Raw genomic sequence first — 14,132 nt, forward strand, 5'->3', positions numbered from 1 at the left:
CAAGGTGGGACTGCCTTTCCTATGGAGTGAGCAGACAGAGAGCTGTGAATTCTGCAGGCAGTGGCTCAGGAAGCTGCTTCCCTCCCTGCAGCCTTACCAACAGTTCCACAGGGTCTCTGGCAGTGGAGCTGGGCTCACTCTGTGCCTGTTGGACGGCCTGTGGCCTGTGGCTGGGCAGGTGAAATGTGTCACCTGTACAAGCCTAAGGTTTGGGAGTGGTGTGGGAGCTCAGCTGGGAGCAAGCAGCCCCAGAGCCATGGGATCTGTGCTGTGATGGGCACAGACTGGAATATTGTGCTGGATACAAAATGGTTGGACCCAGGTGGTTCCAGCTCAGTGATTCCCCAGAGCCGGGGGCTCGAGCCCTAAAGCTTTGCAGTGACTTTGGAAGAGATTTACTTGTGTGTGTTGGTGATGGACTTTCAAGCAGTGAATTACATTGGCAAATGAAGTGCTTTGGTCTCCTGTGTCTTCTCCTCTCTAGCAAAGCAGTTGTTGGGTGTGATTTTAACCTTGAAGATTTTTATTGTTTAGTGTAAATATACATGACCACTTGCACAGACTTCCAGGGTGCAAAACTGGAATGTTATACTCTTAATTCTTATAGTTATGCTATCTCAAGCTAATGCTGAGAAAAAGAAAGCTAAGAGCTTGCTAATTTGTGGAACTAATTGCTCTACCATTTTCCTTAAGTGCTTCCATTTGTCTAATATCTCTGGTTTGGATATTTGGATAAAATGCTAAGTACTGTGTTCAGTCACTCTTTGATTGACAGCTTGCTTTTCACTGCCACCAGAAGGTTTCACTGAGACCTGAGCAAAAGTAATCAAATGAGTTGACTGGAATGGCAAGGAGGCATTCTGAGTAACAGATTTGGGATGAAAGAAAAAATAAGGTTTAATTATAAAATTTGCTAAACTTTCAGGTGTGTGTTAGGAAATGCTTATTTTTGACTACTGGGCAGCACGCTAGAGCTGTATACTGACTCTTAAAAGAAGTGTTGTACATGGGGGGTGTGATTTGTAATCCAAATTTGGCTTTGCAGGCTACCTAAAAGAAGGGCCAGCAAAGGAGGCCTAAGCCTGTAAAGGTTTGGGCCCCAGTAATAGGCTCTGAACAGTTCTTCCAGTTCTAGTTTAGCAGTTTGCTCTCTAGTGCCCTCCCTTGCTCCCCAACCTCTTAGGGGTAAACAGTGATCATGCAGAGGCAAGGGGGACCTGTGTTTCAGCTTCAAGGAAGTTTGGAGGTCAGTCCTTAAAGGTTAATGAGGTGAGACTTGGCAAGCTGTTTGAGAATTGCTCCATTTCAATTACCATAGGGAAGCATATTGCTGCTCATGAAAATCAGAGTGTTGATTGGAGGCACAGCTTATCTGGAGCTTGCTTTTCCCCAGAGACACCAAGACCAGCAGTTTGGGGTTGTTCTTACCCTTTCCTCTTTGATTTGTTCTGCTCAGTAAGATAAGCATGGAAAGAATAATAAGGGTCTGGTGCTGTTCTTCCCCTGGTGAAATATCATTTGCTTTAGTAATCTTTTGCTGGCACATGTAGGAAGAGAAGTGGTGTTCCAGTCCAGGTTGAATGGCAGATGGATGGAGGGGTAGGCTGCAAGTGACTACAAAAATGCTGGCATGGATTAGTCTGGGTGTGCTGCATGTGAATGAAGTACTTCCAAAACACCAATTCGAGTGTCTTGGGTTACAAAGCAGGTTTTGGCCAGCTCACTGATGACAAAGTGAATTGCTTTCCTGATCATATCTTTAAATTACAAGTGATATGAAAGTAACCATAAGCTGTAAGTAAATCTATGAATGCTGGTCTGTCCTACTGCTGAGACAGTTTTACAAATCCATAACTTCTCTACATTTTTTTCAAATTGTACTGTATGTGTTTTAAACAGTAAAAGTGTCCTGTGTAGGACAACGTGGTGTATTTCTGTCTCCAAATCTGGCTGCAGTTTGCAAATCTGTCTGCTACTAAAACAACAAAGCACGTCTCCCTCTCCCTGTCTTCTTCCTAAGTGCCAAAATGGTGTCTCTCAGACCCTTTCTTAACCAGGTTATGGCTCATGTAGTAATCAGATTATTGCAAATGTAATTGGAGTCTCTGCTTTAGAGAAAGCTCTGCCCAAATGTGGCAGCTGGAGTCAAGTGAGTTGCTGATGGCTACACGGGTACTGGAGGAGTGTGTGTGTGAGAAGCCACGAGGACTGCCCTGAAGAGTGAATTGCTGAAGTTCAGTGTGTTGGTTTTTACTACTGAGTTGTGCCTGTTGGTATTACAGGCCTTTTGCATCGTTGTTACCATCTGTTATTTTGTTATTTACAGTCATTTCACCAATCTCTGTAACTACTGGGTGGGGTGGTTTTTTAAAAACTATTATTTATTTTATCTTGTGGAGGATAAAGATTCTTTTGCAAAAGAGTAGATCCACCACAACCTTCTTTCTTTTAAAAACAATATATTTTTTAAACCCCTCAAAATCACCTCATCCTCTTCAGGAGCTTCTGCACAAGTTCTGAAGTATCCCAAATCCCCAAATTACTTGCAGATTGGTCTGTGACAACAGCACAGTAGCAACTGTGGTAGGCTGCTGTGGATAAGAATGTGAATACTGCGTGCAGTATTATCTGAAATCTAGGCAAGGAGGAGTTGCTTAATATTGAGGAATTTGTGTGCTTGGACTGCAGCTCCTCACCTTGAGGTGTGCGGAAGTGCACCGTGCAGCCTTGGCTCACTCTGTGTTTACTTCTTAAGAACTTCAGAATATTCTGGACTCCACACTGAAATGCAGCTGCTTCTCTGATGGGGTATTTATCAGCTATTCTGTTATCAGCAATTACGTGCTCCCATGGCTGCAGAGCTAAGGAAGGAGTGCCCATTTTGAACCCACAAGATGGGTGAGGCTGGAGCAGGCTGTTGTTAGGGCAGTTTTAAGAAACCCAACACACAAAAAGCCACCAAAACCCAACAAACCCCTCAGTTGCCTACAGTCACATCAGTGTGTTCTTTTGAAATGTGCCAGCAGCTTCCTAGAGTAATCTGTTCTGAAGGAAAAGACCTTGTTCCCTGGAGCATCAGGCTCCAAATGTATTTGAGCTGCTAAAAAGTGAATGTAATTGGTCTCTTGTCACTGGGGAGGTGTCACATACAAACACAGCGCTGATTTACTGCGGTGCTGTTACATGGCAGGGTATGAGTGCCCCTGGCTGGGCTCAGGCCTTCCCAAAGGAGGTTACACTGTGGTGCTTACAGTGAGCTAAGGCACAGAACACTTGTTTCTGTGACTGAGAGTCCGGCTGCCTCAGTTCATAATTCACTGCTTCATCTTCAGTTCTGCTTCCTGCTAAGCTAAAGCTGCTCTGGGAGTTTTTATAGTGGCCTGGAGTGACATTACTACATGAAGTTCTAGAAATCTGCTGATAATAATAATATGCTCAGAACAGCAGATCACTGTTGAAACACTTGGATGTGTTTTCCCCTGTCTTTGCCTGTCACTGTCCCCTTTGTTTGAATCCTTTTAGGTAGAGCAAGTATGGGAGTCCCTTCCCTGGGTAGGACACTCTTGCTTTACACTCTCCTGAGGTGGTCATTGGACCTCTCAGTCTGACAGAGATGAAATCACTGACATCACTCTGAGAAAACACAATAATGCCTCAGCTGTCTTTGAGAAAATCATAGTATTTGGATGAATAAACTTGTCTTTGCCAGCTGTATCAATTACTTATTTGAATTTGTAAATTAGCCAGCAAAGAATGTCCAGTTGCAAAATTCTATTGCAGTTCTCCCACCTAAGCCTGATTGTGGTGGATGCCAAAGGCAGTGCTTATCTGGGATTGGAAATGTCCTGTATAGGTGATGGGCGTCCTACACTAAATCAGTGGCTGCAGTGAGGAGAGCACATCCTACAGTCCATTCCTTGTTTTACTTTTCTTGTTTTTCTTGATGAGATAGCTGATGAGTGAAATCTGAATTGCAAGTAGGAAGAAGAATCTGACAAGCTGTCAGATGAAAATACTCTCTTTAGCCTGGGGACATACACCACTTCTCTAGTCCTAGTATTGATCATCTGTGGCTCCTGATATGGGGTAAATGGATATCAGGAAGAGGATGTTTTAGTCAAATCCAGAGCATTGTCTCAAAGGCTTCCTAAGCTGGAACAAATACCTCTCAGCTCACATAAGCAACATCCTCAGGGACCCTCAGGAGCTTCTGACAGTGACAGAAAGCTGTGCACATAATGTGAGCAATACACTGGGCTTAACAGTCACCTGAATAATTGTTTGGGTGAATCTTTTGTTCAACCTTTTCTCGCTTGGCATCGTTCCCGAGGAACTTACTCAGGGGAATGAAGTATACTGAATAACTCATTTGAGCTCTTCATTGTCTGCTGGTGCCCTCTTTCCCTTGAAACCTGTGACTGTTATGGGCCCACAGGCAGATGCTGGTGAACAGAACCCATGATAAGCATGTGTGTGATCAGGTGAGGGGGCTGGTGTGTGACAAGGAGGATTGTGTTTAGTCCTTGAGTATATCCAGAAGAGCCAGTGTGTGCTCAGCTCAACAGGGAACCTGGAAACCATTCCCTGTCTTACACTTATTCAGCAGTTCAGGTTTTTTTTCTGGCAGAAGGGCAGACTTGACTGATGATCTCCACACTCTTTTCAGATGATAGGGATCAAGAAAATTCCCTGGTTTTCCTGTGGTGTTTCAGGTGGTGTATTGAGCTACAGGCCTGTCTGCCTTCTTGAATTGATCTGTAGTGCACATGACAGGGATGAGAGACTGATTGCAATTTTGACATGGTTCACATGGTCTGGTGCTCTTGCCATTCAGGTGAGGGCTGGGTTCTGCTTCATGTGGAAGCAGAAGGTCTCTCATATCTTATGAATTTATATGAGGCCACAGTGAAGACAATTATTTTCCACTTTCCTGCATTCTTAAGTGATGTTTTAACACAATGCAGGGAATGCAGACCTGTCACTGTACCTGTTTAGGCTTTGGAGGGGCACTTCCTCTGTTTGGCTTGCCGAATTTGAAGGTTCTCCTGAGCACAGCTGAGCAGTTCCACAAACCCATAAGCCTTTTCCTTTGTAGTTATTGAGAAACCACACTGCTTTGTATAGAAATATTTACATAGGATTTAAACATCATTTTGACCCTTCCTAATCCAAATTGATTTTGCAGCTTCTGTATGCACTGAGTGAAATGTGCAGTCACAGAGCTGAAGTCAACTTGCTATTACCAGTTTCTCTGTATTGCTAAAAGGGTCAGTGTTCTCAACAGGAGGAAGTATTAGGAAAGAAGGTATGCACTTGGAATAAGTAACAAGGAAGGAGCAAGAGAGCTTAACAAATTTTGGTTGATTGGTTGTTTTTGGTTTTGGTTTTTGTTGTGGGTATTTTTTTGGAATATTGTTTTTGTTTAATAGTTGAACACACCAGTGGCTGCTCTTGAGGCCTCTAACAGTGTCCTAGGAAAGACCTGATTGAGGTCTTGCTGATGCCAGGGGATTTCTAGTGATTGTTTTGTTCCAAGTGAAGCTCCACAGCACTAGCTCTTTGTTTCTGTGTAACTACCTGAACCAGAATTTCCCAAGATACTTTGATTTTGAAGTTTGAATTCGAGCTCTGACTTCAAAAGAGCTGATAGGGTCTTCACAGGCTTAGATGATAAATGTTTTAAAACTGACATGCATGCAGGTTATGCTGTTTCAGTAGCAATACTGATGTGGCTGAGAGCTGGGCAGGTAGTTCCAAACTATAATTTTGTTTTGAAGTTTCTTGTACCTCTTGGAGAACTGTGCACGCTGTATGTATCTGCCATGCCTCCTGGTTAGGTGCTATGGAAACACTAATGTAATTTGGAAAGCATTTTTACTTCATTTAATAATTCTTTTAGCCACCCTGCATCTGCCATCCTAAAGAGGAAAGTGGCCTGACAAAGTAAATGGTGTTTATACCAAAACATCAGATACGTTCCTTCCAGTTTGCCCAGCCCTCTGAGCTAGGACTCTGTCAAAGTGGGTTTTGCTTAGGTGGGTTTTTTCAGTATTCATGGAGAGAAAAGCGTGTCTATGATGTCTCTAGAGTAGCTGAGAGCCCGGCAGAAGGTGCCCTGCTCTGTGCTGGCCATGTCTGCAGGCAGCAGAGCCTGTGTCCCACCCTGCTGTGCCTGGCTCTGACCTGGTGTGTGCTCAGCAAACCTGCCCTAGGCCTGACCTTGACTGCCCAAATTCACTCAGCCTTGAGCACTGACCTATACATAATTTGTTGTGGTCTCTGCTCAAACTGAAACACAGACTAGTGTGATCTCAGCTCTGCTTTGTTCTGTGCTGCTAGGTAAACATAATAAAATTTCTACTGCAGATAAAGGGTTACACATCTTCCTGCAGTTAGTGTCATCCATTCCAGAGCATATTAGAAACCTCAGTATTCCCACTTAAAGCAAAGAAGGAGACCTGATTATCTGTTATGTAAATGTGTTCTGAATATATATGTGCACAAGAAGAATATGAAGGGGAAGAATTTTTAAGTTGAATATTTTATTCTGTAAATAGGTGTTTCAGACTGGTTCAATGGATATGCAAATATGCACTGATGCAAAGATACAAGCAAATTTAGAGTGTTCTACCTAAACTTTTTAAGGAACTTTTCCTTGTAATTAGACCAACATCTGGTTAAGGAAGCATTCTGATGCTAAAACTGGTTTTCCCATTAATAGATACTTGCCATGTAGGGCTGATGCACATTGAAACAGGCCTGTTTAATAGTCTTTAATAATTGGTTGCTTTGTGGTTGTGTTTTTTAGTTTGTAAGGAAACGAGTCATTTGCAAGTTTTTTTCCAAACACATGTAAAGAATGAAAAGGCAATTTAAAAAGAAAAACAGCCCTAGGTTTATAGCAAGCTTTTATCTTAATATAGTGATTTGCATAAATCAATTTCCAAGTGTGTTAATGAGGAAATATGCAGCTCAGTCTTTTGAGCTGTTGAAACTCAGGGTTTTAGCTGAATTTTGATGAGCTCCAGTGTACTGGAATCCAATTCAGTGCTTTTCTCCTGGATCACACTTTAGTTAGTAAATTGATTAACTTCCTCTATAGGTATGTGTTTAGAAATTGGTTTATATCCGTATTTAACTTTTAAAGGAAAATACTGTCAAAAAAAGAGAACAAAACACAATGAAAACACCTGAGTTCTGTTGCTGGAGGGCTTGCCCTGTCACTGATTTCTACAATTCATATGCTTACTTACACTATTTCTTTTTTTCTGCTTAATTCTGTGTTCATATTAACTCATTTAGGTTCCTCTGTAAGTAAAAAAGTCCAGAATCTGGGGGTTTTTTTGCCTGTGGCTGCTGTTTGTGTGGTTATCTCTGGGTTTTCTACTTCTTCCTTTTTTTGGTTTCTTTGCTTAAAATTGGAAGCACGAGCTGCCTTGTCTTACAACGTGTATCTGCGTATGTCTTCCAGTATTTTTGTATTATGCCCCTTAAGGCTAAATCTTGATTTAAATTGTCTCTGGTGCTAAAGCCTCATGCTGTGACCTGCTGCCCTGCCAGTCGTGCCAGCAACTGCTCATTTCTAATCTCACACTGAGAACTGGATCAGGGAATTTATCTGTGGCATTTTTGAGGGTTTTGTTTGGTTTTGTTCTGAGCCAAAATCAATCAAAAATCACAAAACCCACCCAAACAAAGCACAAAGCCCCTCTAACCATGGATCCTAATCTGTCCTCCCACAAATGTTGCTGGTGGAGCAGTAAGTGGTCGGGTGGTGTTGGGGCAGAGACTGTAATGCCATGAAAGACAATTTACACTTAAAGCCCCAGTCCCCTGCGACTCCAGGGCTGTTATTCAAATAACAATGGAAAGTTAATGCTGAGATGTCTTGTTTAACTTCAGCAATTTCCTTTATGGCTATCCAGCTGCTTTGGGGTTTCACAAAGGGGTTTTGGGTGTCCTTTGAGCAGAGTCCCTCTTTTCCAGGCAGGTGCTTTGTTTCTGCTGCTGGGGCAGCATGAATAAGTAAAAGCTGCCTGAGAGCTTGCAGATACCAGAAATTGTTTTGTAGAGTAAATCTAAGTGGTACACTAGGATGAAAATGGGAGTATTTACAGTAAGTATTTGCAAGACAGACCTGACAACATCCTGGTCTGTATGAGTGACTCCCCTTCCAGTTGCCTGTGTAAGTACTTTGTGGTTTTAATTATTACATCAGCAAATACACTGACTGCTTATGACCAGGAGAAAATGGAAAAAAAGATACAATTATTGGTTTTTACTGAGACTTAAAAAGGTGACGAGCTTCTGCAGAAGGTTGTTTAGCTCATAAATCATCTGGAAGGAGGACAGAATGGATGCCAGGTCAGCACAGCTTTTAGAGGTGAGGAAACCTCCTTCAGTAACTTGAGTTTGATTTCTCAGAGTGTATGTGAGTGTTCATGGCTAAGATTTCATGCCATTTTTTATCATGTAATTACTGTAATGAGACATCTATAGTATTACATCTTATATGAATATTTTCCCTTGATGAGTGTTTTTGGGAAAGGGAAGTTTTAGAGGTAATTCCTAGGCCTTTTTACATTTGCTTGCTTTGAAATAGAAAATGTCATGTCTTGGCCTGATAGTGCAACTGAGATTTCTGTCAGATAGTGTGATTTGCTTAAAAAGCTCAGTCTTGAACAAGGAGAGGGCAAGAAGTCACCACCAGGAGAAAATACACATAGCTTGCAGCATTGAAACATCTCTGCAGGTTCTCTGTTCAGTTTTATTTTGAATACTTACGTGACTCCCAGATAAGTCTTCTATTTTTGCCTGTGGCTGCTGGCTCTGCAGAGATTTGTGAACTCTTCTGACTTAACTCTGCTGAATTCCTGCCTGTGCACCAGCCAGGTGCTACATTTCTGGCTTCCAGCTTCTTTTGCTTTTTCTGTTCCTGTTCAGTCCACAAACATGGGAAAAAAATGCCCCACCCTGCTGACTCATTGAGGCCAGAGCAGTCCCTATATTCCCGAAATAGGATTACTATCTGAGGCACTTTGAGCAACTCAGCAGAGCTGGGTCTGCTTCTCTTCTGTGGAACCTTTTAAAATAGCTGATTTCTTGTTCTTGGCTGTGTGCTCTGCCTCAGCCCCAAGGTGATTTCCTTAGCCCGTATTCACTTAAAGGGCTTTTGCAACAAATGCAACTGTTGTAGAAATCAACTGGTATGTAGAATAATCCTTTTAACAGGTTTATTCTGATACTCTGTCGGATATTTAAGTGGATTTGACTGCATCGTTTAATATGTCCTTGAAGATGGCTCCAAATGAAACCTGTCAGAGTGTGTCCTATCTCTGTGTGCATACCAAGTGTGCCTGGGAGATGTCAGCCAGTGCCCCAGGCAGTGGGGAGGAGTTGCTGTTTGTAGGGGAAAACTGGGAGCAGCAAACCATTGCTGGTGTTTAACACTGTGCTGTCTACAGCTCAGTCTCTCAGCACTGAGAAAGTCTCGTTGCTCTGCCAGGACTCAGCACACAAGGACAAACTCGTGGTTTTTTTGCCTGTTCTCCTTGCACAGCCTGCAGGTGTCCAGTGGCTCACCCCAGGGGCAGCTGTGCTACTGAATGTATCCCTTTAGCTCGGTTTGCTTTCAGATCAAACAACTGCAAAGATCAATTATTAATTCTTGGTTTTAAAAATACACAAAGTGACACACTTTTTCTCTTTGATTGACGTAAACTGCAGTCTACTTTCTGTCAGCAGTGCTGTGCAACCCTGTTGAAATGCCTCAAGTTTTGAGTTTCTGCAAACAAGTACATCCTGGAAAGGGCCGTATTTGGCAGTGAAATAGTCAGCAAGATGCCTGGAAAAGAACATTACAACCTTGAGCACAGCCCTTTGGAATGTAGCAGGTTCCTGATAAGGCAAAAATTGGGTGGGTGAATGTTTTTCAGAGAAGCAGGCCTGGAGAAAGGAATAGCACTGAAGATATTGGGAGTCCCATGCTTATAAAGTCCTGGGTTTTAAGTATATTGAAATATAGTTTTAATAATATGGAAGTCTGTGTGAAACTTGTGATTAGGGTCAGTTATTTACTTTTAAAAAGATGACTTGTCATTTTATGTTACAATGTGGTGTATTGGAGGTTGGCTTAAAAAGTTGCACGTAAGTATCCTATATTTGACATGGAAATGGAGAGGAGAAAACTCAGTCCAAGATTTTCTGCACAGAAGAGGAAGAATACACACTGTGAAACTGGGGGTTTCTTTCCATGTCTTCTCTTGCACTGCTGTAATGATATGGACTTGTTGTTCTTGGGATGTGCAGGTGTGTCAGAAATGTGGGTGCCTTCCCTGTCCATCAAGGGAAACTGAGGGGTTTTTGTCCAAGATCATCTACAGATGATAGGTCTGGGATTTCACCCTGAACTTTAGTTTTTACTTCTAGAACTTACTACATGCATCTCATCCATGATGTGAGGTGGTAACATCAAGGCTAAATTAGCTTTACCCCCTCTCATCTCTGCCTGTGATGGTTAGATCAGCATGGTTTCACCTTTTTTTCCCACTGTTTCTGGTAGAGCACTGCTGTGGATAGGGCCTAAAGGGCCCGAGTTAGTCAGCTGTACTCCCTTTTTGTTGGCTTATGCTGCAGTGTTTGGATGATAAAGAACCATACTGGTGACCACATCTTCTTTTATGTAACCAACCAAACAGCTATTTTTTAATTCCTAATGCATGTAAATGAACTGAAGGTATAAAGCACTTTGTGTCTCATTTCCAGGCTCCTTACTGGGAAGCTCTTCCATCTTTGTTTTTTTTTCTCCCAACATTTCTATGGCTCTTGGCATGGTAGAATCCAGGGGTTTGACTTTTGTTCACTTACTACAGTGCAAGAGACACTTCTTTTGACCATAACTGGTGTTAATTGAATGGCACTTTGCAATACAAATTTTTGTGGCAGGAGAACATTTCAGAGAAGTTTGGTCTATTCTCGCACTGGGTTTGCTTAAGAAATCAACCAAGCCTTTAGCTGGCAACAATAAAGGAGACAGGAATTGAAAAAATTCCATTTTTCCTGTGCTACAGGATTGACTGCTAGACTAACCGGCTTTTCTTATTTGCAGTTCTCCAAAGGCAGATCTGTATGTTGGGGGTTTTTTGGGTTGGTGTTTGGTTTGGGTTTTTGTTTGTTTTTTGTTTGTGTTTTAACTGCTTAAAAGGTGCATTTCAGTAAAGGTAATTTGTGTTTCAAAATGATTTACTAACCATAAGTTCCTGCCAGAACAGTACTCCCCTAAATTTTAAAGCCTTCCAGGTAGGTCTCATTAACATTCTCTTGCAAGATCAGTGAGAGAAGCTGGCGTACTCAGCCAAGAATGCAACTGTCTTGTGATCTGTGCTATATTACCAAGCCTAGAAACTTTCAGTATTTTCCTTGCAGCGGCTTTGCCCAGGTTTTCCCTGTGTGATTGCTTATTTCTAAGCCTTGTACATGTTATTTTTTCCAAAATTCCTTTATTGTGTGCTGTGCTTGTTTTGCCTCTTAAGGAGAACTTTAAAATCTGAAGTTGCTGATGCTCTGAATCAGCAGCTCCCTAAACCGGTTCCTGAGGTGAGTCTGTTTACAGTAGTATCAAGAAATAAGATGGCACTGTTCAAAGGAAAAAGAAATACCCAGCCCTCAGGGGATGTGTGGTTGAGAGGAGCAGTACCTGCACAGCTCTCTGGGCTCTGCTGAGAACAGCCCTGCTGAGCCAAGGCTCCTGCACGTGTTCATTCCCCAGCACGGCCTTTCATCAGCACAGTGACACACTTTGCTAGAGAGGAACACACCCTGTTTTAGCTGGTGTTGGGAGGATGTCTGCCTTTCCTAATGCAATGGAAGGGACAGCTTGCTTTATGCACTGGGAAATTGCTTTTGTCTCCAGTGTTATTGTCCCTTCTGCCCAGCTCTGTGGTCTGAGCTGTCAGATACTGAGCTTAGGATCTCCTGGTGCTTTGCTGTGATTTTAGTTGGTTTTTTCTTCACTGCTGTAATATGTTCATTTTTGCAGTCCCATAAAGTGAAAGTTTCTTCTGTCTGGGAGCAAAAATGTATCTTCTCCAGTGGCTGTGGCCATCTCAGTTGCTGATTGCTCTCCTTGTTGACATTTTTTGGTTGTGGTGTTTTTCTGCCATCTCCGTGGCCTTTACTGTTCCGGTATCCCTGATGTCTGTGTGCCATGCATGATTCAGTTTCATATGAAATTAGTTTCCTCTTTAGTGTTGATTTGTCTATCCTGAGCCCAGCTAAACCTTAATTGCTCTCTGATACCTGTGTAAGGACTCTTTCTGTGTGTGATTTGCTGCTCCACACATCTGCACTCCCTCATTAGACTAGCTTAGCCATACCCTGAGCTGGCTTAAAACCAGCTTTAATTTCAGAGTCTTTGCATTCCTGTCTCAACACTTTGCTTTTTATCTTTCATTTCCCTCCATCCCTTGGCCCTCATCTGCTTCTACTGCAGTTCACTGTCACCTTTGGGGCAGCCCTGCACTGTGACTGGGAGAGGGGAGGGTGGGAAGGGAAGGTTGAGATTACAGCAGCAGCCTTGAGGAACCCCAGACTCATGTGAATAGGAGCATGTGAACTCTTGGAGGGGGCTAATGGACATGGCAGAGATGCTTCTGACTGCTTCTGCTAACACAGTAACTCTTTATCCTTCACAGAGAGCACGTGTGTTTGAGTATCAGGTGATGGATGGGAGTCAGGCTGTAGTAAAGAATGTATGAACAAAGAGCTTTGAGGTACCTGAAAAGGTGTTAAAACAGTAAAATTGCCCTTTAGCTACTCAAGGTTGTTGTTCTGTTACCCTTAACCTTTGATAGCTTTGTATTTATTGTCCTTAGGGGTCACCGTACTTCTACAAGTTGCAGAAGAGCTGTGCTGAGGAGCAGTGGAGTTGTAGGAATACACTGCATCTGAATTACTCAGTACAACCTTCATCCAGAGGGTCTGTGAGACTGCTGCCAGCACATTTGTAAGCAAAGGCTTAAGGAAAGGGCAGTAGTTCTGTGGATTGCATCCTTTTAAATTGTTGCCAGACCCTTTGGGTTTTTTTGTTTTGTTTTTTCTCTGACTACCATTTCCCTGAAAATCACACATCCAGTACTGAGGTGGTAGAGAGACAATGCCTGCAAATCACCAGCATAACAAGAAAGAGTAGCTGAGTTCTGTTGCTCTACTTTTGTCTCTAAAAAACGCTGTGGCACCATTTCCAGCTCCAGCATACAGGGAGGGATTTTCCAGAACAAGGTGTTCGTGATCCAAAATGGACCAGCCAGAGGGAGGGTAAGTATCTGTCACAAACCAGGGTTGCTTATCTGATCCATCCTGAAATGTCTAATCTGTCACAGCTGTCAGAATCTGGGTATATGCTGCAGGATAAGCCATATTTATGTAACATCTTGGAGGGTGTGCAAGAGAGAGGTGAGGCTGAGAGGGGAAGAAGTGACATTTAATCCCTTGCTTGCTGAACCCTAAAGGTTTGCTTTGTGTTGGTCTGCTCCCCTGCACTTCCCTCCTACTTTAATGGTAGTGTTGAATGACAAATGGAGGCAAAGCAGTGAAAACAGGAAACATAATCCCTTAAAAATAACTGGTGGGAAAGGAGGAAAGAAACTGTAAATAAAGGAACCCCTGCTTTCATGGGGCAGCTCCACAGAACAGCTAGTTGCTCGTCAGCATGAAGGAGCTGATACTCTCTGAGGTCACCAGAGAATCTTTCTGAACACCTGGAAGGGTGAGGAAGACCTAAAAGCAGAGGAGCTGTGGTCTGCTCTGTGCTATTTTTGTTGTTTGTTTTGGTTTTGCTTCTTTTTTAAAAGAAGGTTTAGAGCCACTTGACTACAGTGTGAGGTTTGGCTGGGATGTGATTTATATTCCCACACTGCTGTAGGCTGCAGAGGCCCTCAGTTTTCTGTGGCTGTGAGAGGCCAGCCTTGCTTCTGTATTGTCATTTAGTCATTGAGAGCAGAAGGAGTGGAGGGGAGCTGGCTGCAGCACTTGGATCTGCACGGGAGGGAGACATTCAGAGCAGTGAGGAGCTGCTCAGCTGGACCTGTGCTGCCTCAGACTGGTCTTCTCACTTGGCTGTCTCTGGACCCTGG

General features: G+C 43.0%; 1 protein-coding gene across 2 annotated transcripts in view; it reads left to right on the forward strand.

Annotated features, from left to right (window-relative positions):
* The window catches only part of BCR (BCR activator of RhoGEF and GTPase), a 98,853-nt gene that overhangs the window by 7,187 nt on the left and 77,534 nt on the right, over positions 1–14,132 (forward strand). The window contains exon 1 of one of the 2 annotated variants that reach the window (XM_063416461.1): positions 13,669–13,765. The exons of the other annotated variant lie outside the window; for it this stretch is intronic. The gene's annotated coding sequence lies outside the window, so the exon portion shown is untranslated. Of the gene's footprint in view, positions 1–13,668; positions 13,766–14,132 lie in introns of those variants that run through there. 2 annotated transcript variants of the gene reach the window in all.

The sequence above is a fragment of the Prinia subflava genome, chromosome 19 (genome assembly GCF_021018805.1).
Source record: "Prinia subflava isolate CZ2003 ecotype Zambia chromosome 19, Cam_Psub_1.2, whole genome shotgun sequence".
Classification (NCBI taxonomy): Eukaryota; Metazoa; Chordata; class Aves; order Passeriformes; family Cisticolidae; genus Prinia; species Prinia subflava.